Source organism: Alnus glutinosa, chromosome 11 (assembly GCF_958979055.1).
Source record: "Alnus glutinosa chromosome 11, dhAlnGlut1.1, whole genome shotgun sequence".
Taxonomy (NCBI): Eukaryota; Viridiplantae; Streptophyta; class Magnoliopsida; order Fagales; family Betulaceae; genus Alnus; species Alnus glutinosa.
The window spans coordinates 2382270-2401220 of NC_084896.1; the positions used below are offsets into that span (position 1 = coordinate 2382270).

At 39.2% G+C, this 18951-nt stretch overlaps 1 pseudogene; it reads right to left on the minus strand.

Annotated features, from left to right (window-relative positions):
* Window positions 1-1168: 1168 nt before the first annotated feature.
* Window positions 1169-18832, minus strand: LOC133882842 (protein DETOXIFICATION 46, chloroplastic-like; annotated as a pseudogene).
* Window positions 18833-18951: the final 119 nt, after the last annotated feature.

Consider the following 18951-nt stretch of genomic DNA (forward strand, 5'->3'; position numbering starts at 1 on the left):
AAGATGATGAATATGAAAGTAGTGTTGACTTGGATGATCCTTGGTGGGCAGATAAGATTAGTGATGATGGTGACTTATTTGATGTTGATGTTAATGTGGGTGCTGGTCATGGTGATGGTGGGGCTGGACCCTCCAATGTAGAAGCTGAGATTTGTAGGAATGAAGAGGGTAATGAAGAGGGCAGGGATGATGAGGGTAATCACATGTGTGTGGCAGATAATTTAGGAACTCAATTGTAAACTCAACTTCGATAGCCGACAAAATCCTTGATAAATTTAGAGTTCAACCCGACATGTCATTGGATGTGATACAGAATGAAATGAAAGATAAATGGAGGATAGATGTAAATCTTAATATGATGTATAGGGCCAAGAAAAAGGCTAATAAAAAGATCTATGGCAATTAGGAGGATCAGTATGAGAGGTTGTCAGACTATTGTGAGACGCTAAAAAGAACCATCATGGGAAGCTATGTGGTGATGAAAGTGGACAGACCAAACCCTGATGTGAATCCAAGGTTTCAAAGATTTTATTGTTCCCTGGTAGCGATGAAGAAAGGAATTCTGGAAGGTTGTAGGCCTATGATAGGAGTGGATTGATGCTTCCTTAAAGGGTCATTTAAGGGACAACTCATAGCTGCAATTGGTAGAGATGAGAACGATAATATATACCCAATTGCATATGTTGTTATTGAAGCTGAGACTAATGACAGCTGTGTGTAGTTTTTGGAAACCCTAGTGTCAGATCTTGGAGCACATAAGCGGCATGCCATGCCTACATTTAAATCTTTGGCCACGAGGGCAATATGTACTCATTCTTTTTACTTTTTTTTTTGTGTGTGTGTGGGGGGGGGGGTGGTAATTCATAGAATAATGAATTGGATTCTTGCTAAATGATTTTCATGTGTTCATGTGGATTCCTAAACTAGGTAGCTCTCAGCTTTTCCAAATTAGACTGACTCAAATCTTTGCCATGCGGAGAAAGAAGGCGCCGAAGAGATACGAAAAATCGAGCCTGAAAAGGAAAAACTTTCTGCAGTCAGAGAAGTTCAAATAGATAATATTGGTACATGCAAGCAGGTAACGTTACTCTTCTTACCCATTGAAATGCTACAAGTACGAACCAGCTGCCAGGCAAACCACATCCTCGATCTACTGCTTGCAAGCTGGTGAAAAGAAAGATGGGAAGGGCCTTGTTAATGCATGGTGAATGAAAGAACATGTACAAAGGACACCAGAAGAGCATGAAACATATCTATATATACCAGTAGGAGTAGAGCAACCATTGAAAAGCATCCGGTACGGTCATTGATAAGCTAATAAATTTAAGATCCCGTCCAGCCTGCAGAAACAAAACACACTTTAATATTGGAATACAAATTTGAGACTATTCTTGCGCAAGTAACTGCAATATAGTAAATAAACTTGATCATGAACTGGGTGGACCCCCAGTCCAGTAGAGCTCATTTTCGTTAGCAGGGTTTGGGCTCATTTAAGGCATGGCATAGGGTTGGCCCTGAAAGAATTGATGGAGGAACTGGTTTGGTTAACTTACCAAAACCAGTGTAGTGTCTTGTATTTATAAAGTCATTTACAGGAGTAAGAAGGAGTGATTGTACAAGGTTTACAGAAACAGAAAAATCAAACAATGCAGAAAAGGGAAACGCTACGACTAGAGTGTGTGCTGTGTTAATGAGCAGAAAGTGATCCGGGAAACATGGAGCTTCAGCTTGTAGCAGGAATCCAGGTGACTAGGCTGCTGCAGGCTTCTGTTGTCAGCTGCTGTGAGAGAGGCTTGTGCTGAGTTTGAGGAGCAGATCCGGAAGACATGGAGCAGGAATCCAGGGGAAGGGAGACTGCAGGCTGCTGGTCTGACAAGTGGCTGTTGCTGTAAGAAGGCTAGTCAGCAGGAAATGTGGAGCGCCTTTACTGATTTTCATGCTAGTGTTGAGGTGTTAATTTTATACTCTAACACCCCCCTGCAAACTGATGGGAGGAACTGCCATCGGGTTGACTTTGATTTTTATCATAATTTTTTTTTTTTTTTTTTTTTTTTTTTTTTTTTTGAATTGGCTCGAGTCTTGAAACCGTACCTCAAAAGCCAAAAATAGGGCCAACTATGGGCCAAGAAAAGAGCCACTAAAGGGCTAAAAGAAAACTGCCTGGGCATTTTAACTGTACCACAAGGCTAAGATTGAGCTAACTATGGGCCAAAAGAAAATAGGCTTGGATTTTTGAACATTACCACAAAACCAGAAATAAAAAAGAAAGGCCTGGGCATTTTAACTATACCACAAGACCAAGATTGGACCAACTTTGGGCCAAAAGAAAAGAGCCAAATAGCTTTAAATTAGGCTTAGGTCTTAGAACATGACCACAAAGCCAGAAATGAGGCCAAAAGAAAATAGCCAACAAATGGCTTATAAAGGGCTTGAGTGTTTCAACATTACCTCAAGCAAGAAATTTGGGCTAACAATGGGCCAACTAGATACCTCACGTGGCTTTAAAAATAGGCTTGGGTTTCAAACATTACCACAAGCTGGGGAGTGGGCAACAATGGGCTGATTTTCCGGCTAACGGCTTCAAACCCACTGCAATTTTTTTTTTTTTTTTGATTAATTTCTAGCATCTTCTGATGCTTCTGGACCAAAACAAAAACAAAGAAAGAAAAAGACGAAAATAAAATTCAAGCTGCCAAGTCTTACACTGCACTAGCACTCCAGGCCATGTCTAGGCATTTCTGCATCTTGGAAACAGAATCCTCCATCATCAAATCATTAACGCGACCGCAGCAGGACTGGGAAACAGTGCGTCTGAGGTCAATGGAGGCGACGCGTGCAATGGGTCATCGGCGGGAGGCTGAAATCGTCCGCCAGGGAAACCACCGGTACGTAAGCAATTTTTTTTTTTTTGTTGGGTGGAAGAGAAGGGAGACTGGGAGAAACTGTGATGAATTTTTGGGTTCCTTGTGTAGGGACAGTGTGTGATAAAAGGTTGATGAGAAGACCATGTGAAAAGAGGAAGAAGAAGAGGACAAGAGAAGGTAGTTTCTGAGTGGAGGTTGGCTTTGGCCTTGGAGCACAGTAAGCATGGTTTAAACAGAAAAGAGATAGAAGAGAGGAAGCCACAGCAACGGATAAGCAGGAGAACAGAAACAGAGGTGTTTGATAGAATGCCTCAAAGAGAGTAAAGAGTAAGGAAAACTCTTGTAGAGCTTCCTCAAGGCACTGCCCGTGTGAGCTGTGTGAGCATAGCTCACACGGGCTGTGCTACAGCCAAAGGAAGAAGAGAAACAAGAACAGGGCGTTAGCCAAAGTGCTCTGATACCATGAAAGAATTGATGGAGGAACTGGTTTGGTTAACTTACCAAAACCAGTGTAGTGTCTTGTATTTATAAAGTCATTTACAGGAGTAAGAAGGAGTGATTGTACAAGGTTTACAGAAACAGAAAAATCAAACAATGCAGAAAAGGGAAACGCTACGACTAGAGTGTGTGCTGTGTTAATGAGCAGAAAGTGATCCGGGAAACATGGAGCTTCAGCTTGTAGCAGGAATCCAGGTGACTAGGCTGCTGCAGGCTTCTGTTGTCAGCTGCTGTGAGAGAGGCTTGTGCTGAGTTTGAGGAGCAGATCCGGAAGACATGGAGCAGGAATCCAGGGGAAGGGAGACTGCAGGCTGCTGGTCTGACAAGTGGCTGTTGCTGTAAGAAGGCTGGTCAGCAGGAAATGTGGAGCTCCTTTACTGATTTTCATGCTAGTGTTGAGGTGTTAATTTTATACTCTAACAGGCCCGATGGGGAAATTATACCACCATATAGCCATGACAATGTGACCTTGTGCTTTGTTTTGATGATGTGGAATCACAGTAAGTTCCCTAAATTAAGCTATATTATGTATTTTGTTGAGTAGAAAATGCAACCAAACTAATACTCACCAGAAAAATTCTAGTGCCACAGAAATTCCCAACATTAAAAGAGAGCATGATATAAAGTTGAGGACATTCAGGTCTTGTTGTGTAGAACTTGTTTATTTGAGATAGAAACGCCTTGTGAGTACAAGATAGCAATGAGCATAAATGTCTATCGTAGGAAAAAAAATCATAAGCACAGAGGTCGAACTAGACCTATAACCTCTCTCCACCCACCTTTTTTTGTTTTCTTGGCTGAGAAATTTGATATTAAAAAATCTAAGTCTATGGAAAGAGAGTTCCATTCCCCGCCCATATTTGAATAATCTCCATAATACTCGGCAGAGCCACATACTAAATAAACATACGCATACTTGATGCAGCCATGGAAGAAAGGTTAAGTTGATGTGTTTAGAGTGATTTTCAGTTTTAGCAGCTTAAGAGCTTCTCATATGTGGGGCCATTATGAGACATCAGATTGAAGCAAGACCTATATGCTTTTGAAGCTTATATTGGAAGTGTCTTAGCATTAAAATTATTTTTAATTTGGGTCATCAGTTTATAAGTTTTGGGCTTTTTTATGTGCAATGGCAGATATGGAATTTCATAAACTTCCCCCATATAATTTTATTTTTAGGATTATTTTCTGAATTATGTTTGGTCTAGAGCATTCAAGAATTTCCGATTCAATTAGTAGCCTTTTATTGAGTTTTATGAAGTCTTTTGTTTATCAGTCAAATTAAGAGTCCTAGTCCTAGTAGATTAACTAGGAAGTCAATAAATATGCTTCATTATATTCAAAGAACTCAAACTTTGATCGATGGAATATTGGGTGTTTTGAGTATTGAGGCATGATGGGCTTAATATGTTCTTTTATCTCTCAACCCCAGAACGGTCAAAGTCTTCTCTTCTTCTTCTTCTTCTTTTTCTCTATTCTGTAACCTCAAGTTAAGCCCTTCTCCTTACCTGTCGAAACCCTATTATTCACTAACCCTTTCAGAAACCTGTTCACTTCAAGAAACAGTACTCTGGTTTATTTCCCGTCTAGTCAATCTTTGAACCAAATCCTTTCTTCTAAAATTCTAAACCCCAGATCCACAAATTCTTCTAACCCTAAGTCCACCAAAAGCACATGTAGACAGAATCCATAAATCGATCCTAAGTCAATACTTACACTGGAGCCCGAAATAGACATTACTCTTATATCAAGTTTCAGCAGGCTATGTTCAAAAAATATCCAAATGACTTGCAAGAATAAGACTCACTAGAAAAATGTGACGGAAACTTCATATTAAAGTAAAACCAAGTGTACCAGCAACGTTCCCTCAAGGCTGAGAGTTGGGGGTGTGACAGCTAATGCAAGAAAGAATGGAATGAGAACCTTGTGCATCTGCATGGAAACAAGATATATAAAGAAGAATCAGATAAGACTTACTATTCCATTTGCACAAGATTATGAAAATGCATATGTTCCCAATAGAATATCTGCACCTTAATTAATTTCCTCTACTTTAACTCAGAACTCAAATAAGATCTATGGTGTAAGTCAGACTTGAGATACTAATGAAACAGCACAAATATGATAATCTGTCAAACTGTAATAGCTACAAATAAAACAAAGTCAATTTAATTTAAATTTCTCAGATTTATTTTTAAGTCATAATACTCTTTGAAATGAGAAAGAAACACCTTATGTAATATGTATTCTCTAAATCCATTGATTGAGCCACACTGGCAGCTCAACAATTAATATCACTAAAAGTTGAAAAATTAGTATAAAAGCAATTGTCATAATCCTCTTAATGCAATCTGGTAAGGCACAAAGCGGCATAACTCCAAAGGCTATAAAGAACTGATACTACTCACAACAGACAAACTCAAAATGTAAGAAATAACCTCCTGTATGACATTCTGATCATGCGTAAAGATTTTGGGGAACAACCAAGGAACACATGTTCCAACAATCCCTAATAGCAACCCAAGCATTGCTCCAATGATGACATGCAAGTGACTTTTGCAGCATTCGAGCCTGTTGTATTTCACTAAGCACTCAGAAAACTTTCAACCAAGAAAAATCAACATAGAGACAAATAACATGGCATCAATACTGTCAAAAGAGAGAGAGAGAATTGGTAGAGAGTGAGTGACTTTACCTAAATCATGCATCAATAAGATTTAGGGTTAAATACCTTTTTGCTCCCTGAGTTTTAACAATTTTATTTTTTCCCACCTCAGTTACATTTAGCATCATACAGGGTACCTCGCTTATGAGTATATACGGGAATAGTATCTCCGTTCATCTACGGTTAAGAAAACTAACAGATTTTCACGTCAAACCAATCAAAACTTGCCACGTGTCATATACCTCATTAAAAAATAAAAAAGAAACTAAAACTTAAAATAAAAAAGAAATCAAAACAGATTTCCTTGATTTTTAAATTTTTATTTTTATTTTTTTAATGATATATATGACATGTGGCAAGTTTTGATTGGTTTGGCATGAAAATCTATTAGTTTTCTTGACGGCAGATGGACAGAGGTGCTATTCCCGTATATGCCCATAAGCGATGTGACGACCCCCCCCCCCCCCCCCCCACCCTTTTTAATACAAATATAAAGCGAGTCATCACAGTGGCACGACTATTTGTCGCTCAGCCAACATATGGTACATACCCCATAATATGTACCTGATAATCAGAGTAACACATCTAATAACATCTATGCAACGAAAAACATAATCTGAATAATAGAAGTCACATCTATAAATATCAGATGATAATTACACAAAAAGAGCCATAATATCTATCTATTTAAGGTTTATCAAAATAATAATTACATCAAAGAATGGCTTTACAAAGAATGTGACACAAGCGTCACAAGCCATATACCAAACTTATAAAACAGTGGACACCCATGGTTCAGCAATTACGACCGTCGCGGCAAGCTTCAGTCATAACATTCCCAGTATACTGCTACCAAACCATCAACTATACCGGAATACCTGCAGCCAAAAGAATATCATCTATATGATTGTGGGGGTTTGCAACATCCGAATAGGTGAAATGATGAGTTCACCGTCTCAGTACATAATACTGAGACCTCAGTGATAGTAAATTGACTGAATTTTCGCAAAGAACCGACTTTTCCGTTTAGCCTTGCGTACACTATAACAGCTACCAATTTTATAAACTTTTGTTTGGAAAACCCCAATAACTGATGCAACATACACCGACTATTAGAAAACATTTAAAGCATACTATGTAGCTATGAATTTATATAGAAGTTCCAGTCATCCCACCTTGGAAGCTTCTACATATAGACCCATTTACAATATATTACCTTTGATCTGTGGCTCAGACATATGTGCACACAATCACCCCATTGTAGGATTCACACCTACACATAAGTCTTAAGCAAGAAAATATGGCATCTTACTCTTCCATACTAAGATATCATCATTCTCCAAAATACAAGCAACACCATTTCTAATCATATTTCAGGTTCGTGCCCTGAACGTCAGTTGTTCATGCGAGCACTAAAGTTTCTCCAAAATACAAGCAACACCATTTCTAATCGTATTTCAAGTTCGTGCCCTGAACGTCAGTTGTTCATGCGAGAACTAGAGTGGAACTCATTAATGCAAGCACGTCTTTACTGAAGAACAATGATAGTCAACCTACTTACTCATAGACATGACATTACTCATATTTGGGTAACATGAACATCCATGTACCTCTAAGCTCAATGCTTTTAAAACATGTAACCAGTCAATAGAAATATACACAAGTTCTTTTCCATTAAAATTCATGCATATTAATACGTTTAGCATAAAACTACTATCATATCATGAAAACATCACACATATAAAAACAATGCTATGCATGCTTCTTGTTGTTCTATGTTGGTGTTCCTATGGGGCTTAGGTCCCCCAATACTAATTCATGCGTAGGTCCCCTAGGGGCTTAGGTCCCCAAATACTAATTTTGCCTCCCTGACAAATACCATGGGGGTTAGGTCCCCCAATAATATTTGCCAAGTACCCTAGGGCTTAAGTTCCCCACTAGTTCGTTTATGCATTCATGTTCCATGCTCAATGCTCATGTTCAAATACTATACATTTAATTTCATGATCATACCTTTAACACATGCTTTTAATATAAATCCATAAACAATTGAATACATCAATTAATCAATCAATATTTGCGTAATTTAAATCCCAACAACAGCACTCAATAAAACATTTCAAATCATAATTCAAATCACACTTTTCATTCATGCATCATTTCATAAACACCATTGATATATCCCAACATAATTGAAATTACTCAACACATCTAAAACATATTGTCAACATATTGTTAGCTCAGTAATAAAATTATATATTATTTGCAAATCTATTAAATACATAAAAGTACATTTTCTTAGGGTTGTCAATTTTTGACACGACCCGCGAACCCGGCACGAACACGACACGAAAAAATCGGGTTTGGGTTTTTGTTTTTTTTTTTTTAAAGAAAAGACGAGATCACATGTCTAATAGTGATCCCGGCCCAAATTTATTAGATAAAAGCCTCACTTTTGGCGGAGGAATACCATGATAACATCCAAAAATCACAGGATTTACAAAGAAAACATCCCATGAAAAAAATAAAACACAACTCACTTTATTCTTAAGCAAGGTAAACCACATTTATCGATCCGTAAAATCCCTTTGAGTTCCTTGGGAATATTATTCGAAGTATAATCATGCGTAATCCCTGCACTACCACGTTTACTGAGCCAGTCCGCAGCTTGGTTACCCTCTCTAAGCACATGATTAAACCGAGTATTCAGGCCACTGAGAAGAAGAACAATTTCCTCCCAAAAATCCTCCAAATACCAAACCCGACAACTACCTTTCTCGAACCAAGTCACAAGCAAAGATGAGTCAATTTCAACAACAATATTATGTAAACCCATCGCCTTACATTTTCGCAAACCAATAAGAACCCCCAATAATTCAGCTTTATTATTAGAACCAATACCAATATACTCCGAAAAAGCAAAGATTAAATTACCTTTATGGTCTCTAGTCAGTCCCCCTGCACCTGATATCCCCGGATTCTCCAAACTACTGCCATCCGTATTTAATTTGAACCAACCCAGCTCTGGCTTCTCCCAAGCAACTGCAATGAACGTACTTTTCGCAGGAGAAATAGTGGGCAGATTTAATTCTTGAAGAATTGCTTGATCACGATGATGCAGATTACCGGTATCCCTGAGCCTCAAGCCAACCCAATGAATCCAGTATTTAACCTTCCGCCACAAAACATTAAAGCAATCCTTTTGTCCCTCCATACGAGCCGAACATCTCCATATCCATAAATTCCAAGTAATGATACAAGGAATCAACCCAATCAAATTACCAACCTTTGTAGATTTTTTGGATCTACGAAACCAAGCTTCAACAGTACTTAACCAAGACCTAGTAGCCACATAAGGCATACCCAGGAAGCTAGAGCACATTTTCCAAAGGTTAGCCGCAATCTTGCCACTATAAAGCACATGATCCAAGTCCTCAATGTCACCCTGTGGACAACATTCACATTTTGAGGCTATAGAGATACCAATACGCCTTATCCGGTCGTCCACACTCAAGCTATTAGTCATTGCCTTCCACACAATAACTGAAATTTTTTTTGGTAAAGCAGAGTGCCAAATCCAGTTCGTCCATTGGTGCTTTGGAACCGAAACACGAAGCCAGTCCCAAACACTTTTTGTTGAAAATCTCCCATCCCTATTGCCAAGCCATATTAACCGATCCATTCCTGGTTTAGTTCCATCAACCTGAGAAAAAATATCATCAGCAACCTCTTGACCCACTAGCTGAACAACCAAGTCCACATCCCAACTATGTTCAATCATGCAATCTTTTATTTTTAGTAAAGGCAAATCAGATATCTGAACCTTCTGACATATAGGACCCGAATCCATCCACTTGTCCTACCAAAAAGATAGGTTCCCATCTTTGACACGCCAAACGGACTTGTCAATAACCAGGGGAACGGAGTTAATAAGCACTTTCCAAAATCTAGAGCCTTTAGAGGAGTCCACAAGGGAAATATGTTGATTTTTCACGTATTTACCTTTAAAGAAACGCGACCACAAGGTATCCTCCGAGAGGAATTTCCAGGCAAATTTGGATTGAAGAGAGCTGTAAACATCCATAATATTTCTGATCCCCACACCGCCTTCATCCACGGGCCTACAAACCGAATCCCAACTCACCCATTTCCTCTTTGGCCTTCCTTCAGATGCACCCCAGAAAAACGTGCTAAAAAGTCTGTTGATCTTCCCAAATATTTGCTTGGGCACAGGTAAGACTGATAATAAATGCACCGGCAAACTTGAAAGAACGTGCTTAATCAAAAGTAATCTGGCACCAGCAGAAAGGTATCTCATCTTCCAACCCTCAATCTTTTTAGAAATTTTAACTAACAAATCTTCAAAATACCAAGCTTTAACCCTACCAGGGAAAATGGGAACCCCCAAATAACGCATCAGGAAATTCCCCATCGAAAACCCAGAAATTCGAATCAGCTCCTGATGCCTAGAATCTGGAATACGGTTAGAAAAAAAAAAATAGAAGATTTCGAGGCGTTGACCTCTTGACCAGACCACTGGGCATAGATATCAAGTACTTCTAAAATGCTCCTCACATATTTCTTTCTACCAGTCGAAAAAATGACCATATCGTCCGCATAAAGCAAATGGGATATTAAAGGGCCTTTTCTAGGCTGTAAATAGTGTCCAATAGTCCCATCCTGAACTTTCTTCCGCAACAATCTAGAAAACACCTCCTCCACCAAAATAAATAAATAAGGGGAGAGAGGATCCCCCTGGCGAAGACCCCTACCAGCCTTAAAAAAACCTTTGGAAGTGCCATTCATCACCACAGAGAACCAAGAAGAAGAAACACAGTTGCAGATCAACTTACAAAACCCCAAGGAAAACCCAAACGCATTCAGCACTTGCATTAAAAAATCCCAATCTATTGTATCATAAGCCTTGGCCATATCAATTTTCATCATAATGTTACCCCCCCCCCCCCCCCCCCCCCCCCGAATTGGTTTATTTATGTCTTGAACCAGTTCCTGAGTAAGACTTATGTTCTCAAAAATACTTCTGCCAGGCAGAAAGGCTCCTTGCTCTTCAGAAACCAAACGACACAAAACAGCAGATAATCGATTCACAATCAGCTTAGAACATATTTTATACACATCAGAGCAAAGGCTAATAGGCCTAAATTTATCAAAGGAACTTGGGTCCGGCACTTTCGGAATTAAAACAATAAAGGATGCGGTGTAATACCTCGGAAAAGCCGTACCTGCAAAAAAATCCTTGACTGCCTCGACCAAGTCTGTCTGAATAAAATCCCAACAATGTTGGAAAAAACCAGAAGTAAAACCATCTGGGCCAGGGCTGCTATTAATCGGAATATCAAACAAAGCATCTTGAATTTCCTGCTTCGTTGGGCTCCGACATAAATTCAAATTTTCAGCTTCCCTCACCTCTTCTTGGATGATATCTGATAAACTAAGCACCGACTCCGAAACCTTGTGACTCAAAAACTCAGCAAAGTGAACTACCGCTTCATTATGAATCTCTTTCGGCGTAGATAGCATTCTACCATCAGGGAGTTTCATCGAGTTAATAATATTCCTCTTCCTAGTCTGCAAAGCTGCAAAAAAAGAAGCATTAACCTCCCCATGCCCTATCCATGTATTTTTAATTTTTTGAGCAATTCTGGTTTCCTCTCTTTTCATCCAAGTATTTAATTCCGCTTGAGCCTCGAGCATATCCGCTTCCACTTCTTGTGAATAAGCCTCTTGCAATTGAGATTCCTTTTGCTCAACTTTTTCCTCCAGACATTTTAAGTGCATCGTAGTCCAACCAAAAACCTCACGATTCCATCTTCTAAGAGCATTTTTAACTTTTTTCAATTTATAAGCAAGTTTCCACAAACCAGCTCCATCCACTTCCTCCTTCCAAAGATTATGAACAAACTCCCCAAAACCTTCATGCAACGTCCACATCTTTTGGAATCTAAAAATGCTAGGACCATACCTTTTATCCGAGCTCTCCAACCGAAGCGATATAGGCACATGATCAGACGATTTCCGAGGTAAATAATTCAAAGAAACCGTCGACCATCTATCCAAAAGCCTTGTATTACACAAAGCCCTATCCAAACGAGCCCAACTACGAGACAAACCTCCACGCCCATTACACCAAGACAGTTTATTTCCAGAAAAAGGCACGTCGATCAGCCCACTATTTTGAATAAAAGAGGAAAATTCTTCCATTGCCCTTGACAGACGCGGACATCCTCCTCTTCGCTCCCCATCATGACGGATAGTATTAAAATCGCCAATGAGGATCCAAGGCATCTGCAAAACTCCAAAAGACAGAAGACAATCCCAGAGCTGCCTTCTCTCCATGTAATTACATTTGGCATAGACAGCAGAAATGAGCAATGAAGAATTAATTATAAAAGTAACCTGCTGATTTGACTCCTGAAGAATATTAACTTGAACCTCCTCTTTCCAAAATATCCACAATTTACCGCCTGAATCACCATTGGAATAAGACGCATCAAAATTCAACATACCATGCCAACGTGCAAGTTTACAATCTTGACGAAAAGGCTTCGCAATAATTAAAATCTTCGGCTTTAACACTTTTAGCATAGTACGTAATCTAGTCTTCGAGGAGCCGAGACCTCGACAATTCCAAAACAGCAGGTTGTCTAACATTAATCAATCCGTTCAGGCCTGCTTGGAGCCTGTGAAGAACTGCGTAGCTTCATACTAGACCTCAGTTTTGGTTTCAAAATTTCAGTATCCGAAACACCATCTTTTTCTTTCGCAAAGTGCGGTAACACACTTACTCCCTCTGAATCTGAAACAGACCCTGATCTCCTCATCACAGGTTTGGGTACTTTTTCGACTCCTCCACCCCAGATTTTCCTTGGCCAATTCCTCAACATTATCATCTAGATTCTCCAATATAACACCATCCAAAGAGCCATTTATAGATGTAGGCTCATGCTCCTTTTCATCATTCAGCAGTCCAGCCCCTCCAGATTTGCCAGAATCCCCACTGACCTCCACCGGTTTCATCATACTAACCATGTTAGTATTAACCTCCAAATCAGCTTCCTCTATGATCAATTCAGCACACCTCATCTCATTTGAAATTTTATCATTTTTTTCCATTGACTCCAATAGGTCCTTGGATTGCCCTTCTTCACTTCTAGTCAGCCCTTCCTCCCCTCCATACGATTCTGTTTTGTCATTTTTCATGACAGCAGCTTCCTTATTCACCCCAGAATTTTGTGCCTCAAAATTATTTTCCTTGAAAGTCAAAGCATCTCCCACAGGTTCCCCCGAAACAGAAGGACTATTTCCCCCCAAGACGATCTCGTTCTCTGTTTCTTTGGGTTTCTGCGGTTTCCAAACAAGACCCGATTCCTTCTTTTTCCCTATTTCCTTCGCCAACAGCTTGCAAGTACCAATATTATGCCCTTGTGTATTACATTTGGTGCAGAAGGCTGGAAGGGTTTCATAGTTAATTTCCTGACGCACACTGGAAGGCTGGCGAGGCATCCCAATCCACACATTCTGCACTGGTGGTTGGGAAATATCCATTAGAACACAGACCCTAGCCCCATCAGTGCGTGACGCACATTTGGTAGCATTGTCTCTCCGAATGAGAATTCCAACTGGAGCTGTAATATTCCGCAGGTAAGATTCTTGATAGAAATTCGGAGCAAGTCCCGGCAAATTAATCCAAACCGGTGCCATCACAGGTTCCACTTCTTCTGAAAAATCCACCGTCCACTGAAAATTGCGGTAATTAACCCCATCAATCTCGCTGCTTTCACGGACATGGCTTTGATAAAATCTTCCTCCAAAGCAAAACGGACGAACACGTTTCTGGGCTTCCGCATCGCTGAGACTACCGGCTGAGAAACTAGGCCCCAACGCCCGTGAATGAAAGCACGGATCCTATCAAGAGAGGGCCGTTTCTTCATAAACTTCATCACCATAGCAAACCGAAATGAGACCGCCGATCTCTCAATTTCTTCCCTGGAAAACTGTACGCAAACCTCCCCATCCACAATCTGGGGAGATCGAAACGGTATCACAACCTCAGGGATGGGCTGAGGCTCTACCGACACCAACTCTGTGAAAGACCGAGTCCTCCCCGCCACCGTCGGAGGGCCTTTAGAGCCCCCGGCGGCCGCCATCTCGCCTGTGGTAGCCCTAGCGCAGATCTGTTCTATTTTAGGAAAGCAGAGTCGCCTTCCCATCCAAGTCATAATCGGGTTCGGGTCATAATCGGGTATTATAATCGTGTTTGGCGGGTCAACCCGCGGGTTGACCCGCCAACACGATTATAACCCGATTAAAAAAAAATTCACGCCTCACGTTCACAGTTAACCCTCTTCTCCCCTTTTCTTTATTCTTTTCCCTTCTTAGTTGTTCGGTTCTTCACTTCTTCTTCCTTCTTGTTCAAACACGCAACATAGAAAAGAGAGAGAATCATCCTCCTCTCCCTTCTGATTTTCTTCTTCTTCCTTCCTCTTGTCTTCTTCTTTCTCCCATCCGTAACAGAAAGAGAGATGGTGATCAATTACGAACCGGGTGGAAAATGAAGAAAAGAAATATCAAAGAAAGAAACTGGCAATTGAAGACATGAAGGTAAAAACTAAAATTGAAGGTTGAAACTTGAAACATGTGAAATTGGTGTCGGGTCGTGTCGTGTCGTGTCAGGTTAACGAGTTACACGATTATTAGTCGTGTTTATCGGATCGTGCTCGGGTCGCGTGTCACAACCCGATTAATAATCGGGTCGGGTTCGTGTCGAACCCGTTTATGTAGTCGGGTCGGTCGGGTTGACACGAACCTGACCCGAATGCACGAATTGCCAAACCTACATTTTCTCAGTGAGTAGAATACTCACCTTGGCTACATAGGACTCATGACTCCAACATTTGCCTTGTGTTCTAGTTACTTGAACACTACATTGGAGAACCAATTAAAGTCTCTAATACGGACACGATCCTGCAGACATTAGTAACATTAAATTATGTTATTGAACTCTATACTCTATGACACGTATACTACCCGCTTGCTCACACGTCGCTTTACTCGCTTCTAAAGCTAATTAAGTACCTTTGGCTATTATTAGGTTAATCATTGGTTCTATGTTCCTATTTATTTCGCTTATTGTCTTTAAGATATGTTTACTATTTTATTAGCTTATATATTATTATTGTATCACATTATTATTGTTAACCATTCTTATAGCTGCTTGTTTATTGCTAAGTTAACAATATATATATATATATATAACCCATATACATGCATATGTATATATCTACATATATAAATATGTGTATACAACGCTCAAACCTAATCCGATGATACACTAAAATACTTGGTGTTCATCGATAGGTGAATTAGGTACTTAGTTACCTTGTTATCATTATTAACTATTAAGCTTTATATATCAAACTCTTATTAAGCTAAACCTAGTCTCATAACATACTTAGCTATTTCATCATACATAAATAGACGCATTAATTATCTAATTACGTTACTAAATAAATCCGGAGCCTATATATGTATCCCTATAACCTTACTAATCTATATTTGTTGTCTTAAGGTTACATGGATAATTTACCGTTTTACGGCATTCATTTTAACCATTCTACTTAATATTTAATCCTTATTAATTATTAATCATCTAAGTAGTTTAGACTATAGGACTTTGATCTTGTTTTAACATATTAATTTGACAACTCATATTATTAATCATCATATTCGTTTACTATAGAAAGCTTAAGGCACATACATAGATTTTCTATAAAAATTACATATACACATACATTCCCCAAAACTACCTCCAATAACTCTATACACAAATCCAAGTAAAATCCTCTCAACCATTAACAATCTATTCTTAAATATCAAAATCAACTCCCTTTGAATATTAAGATTCAACCCTTTTCTCAAATGGAGGTGGCAAAAAAGTATTTAACCCTAAGATTTAAGATAAAACATGATTGTAACAGCAACTGATACAACTTTAAACTGCTGTAGTATCAGAAAAATTACCATCACTAACCTTTTCCAAATTTCGACGGGATCCATATATTAACTCTGGCATAAATGATTGTGCGGTCTGAGATAGAGGTTCACCCCATACTGTACACGTCAAGAACGTTTGAACCATGACCTAGAGTAAAAAGCAAGTTGTCAATGCAAATGGTCATTGGTTTTGTCAAAGATGGGGGAAGATAATAACAAAAATTACAAGTGTAACTAACCTGATGAGCGGCCATAGTGTGTGTGCCCACAGATGTGGCAAAATATGTAAGGAGGGAAAAGAAAGCCACCTGTAGCATCAAAATATCTAAGAAAAATATAGATATCACATTAGACCAAATACCGCTACAGCGTTGAGTAATACTATAATCTAACCTTTGACATCATTGTTACAAACACTGGAGCAACAAGCCCAACTACTGTTAAAAGTTCATGAGGTGATGGAACAGAGATAGCAAAAGCGTTGTATCCTTTCTTGCTCAGAGTTTCAATCATCATATAACCTGCAATAACCTAGAAATAATGCTGGTGAGTGGCAATGGAAAAAGAAAGAAGTGTATATATGCTTGGCTTAATTGAGAATGCATCAATAAGAGCATATTATAAATTATATTCAGCCTGAAAGAAATCAATATTGAAGTTTTTAGTCAGCGCACCTGAGAAACCATTGTAGCCCATGCTGCACCAGTAATACCATAGCCTAAGAAGCTGCACAGGAATATATCACCAATGGCATTTACAACACTGGCAACTGCCAAAGCCTTTAAAGGTCCCCAAGAATCTTTCATGCCGAGACTGGGAAATGGAAGAACATATCAGATACAAGCTTAATGAAGTAACAAATGTTTCAATTTAATTAAACATGTCAATATCTCATTTGAGATGGGCAATTCAAATTGTATCCTAGTCAAACACCAAGCCCAATATCTTATAAACACAAAGGAAATATATCTTATTGCAGTCAGAAACAATTGTATGGAAAAGGATGCAAGCAGCACCAACACGGCATTGCAGATTTAACAAAATTTATCCAGTACAGCTCCTAGCTAACGAGTATATGCATTAGCAGGCCAAAAACAAGTATGAACAACCATGCTAAGGCAATGTAAGCTTATTCAGTAGATGATGCATGGGAAGAGATATGGTTCATCAGCAGCACCTTGCACTTTGAGCAACCCAACCAATGAGAATTGCAGGCCATGCTAAGACTCGAATCTACAATCACAAAAGATCCAATTAAATACATCAAGTGAAGTAGAATATTAAATGCAACCAGATTCCATGAGACATTTGTTCTCAAAAACAAATGTTCACAAGCAAAACTCTGTGTCAGATTATATTAACTGTCAAAGGCAGTCAATAAAGACAAAAACCCAGAACATAGATGTTGATCATTCATATGATAAATGAATGACAGCAAAACAAGGTTACATTATCAAGTATATCTGACTTCCAAACTAAATGGGTTTTTTTTTTTCCCTTCCCCACAGAAATGCAAGGGGAACTTTTTATGTTATTTTATTTTACTTTTTTGAACTTTTCTTCTTCTCCTTTTCTCCTCTATAACTTGGTTTTATAATTTAATAATGGGAAATAAATCTGCACAAAAGGAATGACTGGAAATATTCTAAGTATATATCAAAACACACTGAGGATTTAAAGAGAAAATGTACCTGAACATATGTGTTTGCTGCAGGTACAACATGTGCGTTCTTTGGTCCAGTAAAAGATGAAAAGGCGAAGTAGTATATTCATCAGTCTTGGAGTGTGTCTGGAATTCATTTAGTAAAATATACTTCCTGTTATCCATTAAGTGGTGAAAAACATATAACTACTGACTACCCAAAACAATCAAACACCCAGTTTATCAATGGTAGTTTGAGAAATAGCCAAAAGAAGCTCTAAGCCTTATTACCAGTTAGTGCCCATGAACCAAAGAACTTCCTAAACAAAAGCATCAAGTAGCCACAAGTGAACCCGATAAATAGCAAGTTAGATATGTGATGCTGCACTTCTTTTTAATCCTGTACCAATGCCATACCGTCAAAACAAAAAATGAAAAAACAAAATTGCAGCATAAAATATCGAGGAGCAAAGAGACATTGATTAAAACAAATGATCAAAAGTGAAGTAACACACCGAAATGCAACAAAGGCCTTCAATTGTTAAAGAAACCAACCTTTCTGGCAAGGGAAGTAGCAACCATATTCGAAGCAGCAATCGAAAGGAACATGAACACATAACTCAAATTATCGCACATAACTGTTGCCGGGCCTGTCAGTCCAAATTCACAATCAAATTAAAGCATAACTCAACTAAGCAATTAAAGTAACTAAAGCAAGTAAGTTTGAGCCGAAGTTCGTCTTTTTTCTCCAACGAGAATTGTAAAATTAGAAACTTCTCCTGCATTTTCTCAGCAACCAACCAGAGAACTAATTCTAAACAAAGCCAAATTCACAGGAGAACACAGTACCTAAAGCAGCGAGCTCAATGGAGCTACCCTGACCGATCACCACGGTGTCAATCAGACTCATCAAGGGCCCGCAAATCCAGAGCCCCGTGGCGGGCCCAGTGAACTTCACAATCTCCTTCATCTGATTCCATATACTCCGTCTCTCTTCACTCCCGATTCCTGTCATAGACCAGAAAGGGGGACTAGGGTAAAGATGGGATTTTGAAGCAAAGGAACTGAGAAGAAGGAAGATAGAATGGGAGAGAGAGTTGTTCGAGAAGCATGTGGCAGTTGGAGAAGTGAAGACGGCTGGGTGTGCTCCAGCTGTTCTAGAGGGTGTGTGGGTATTCCTGGGCTAGCCGGGCTAAGCAATGAAGGCCGATTATATGGGCCAAGTTATAGGGTAGTTGGGCTTTGCCCTTTTATGTTATATTTCAATG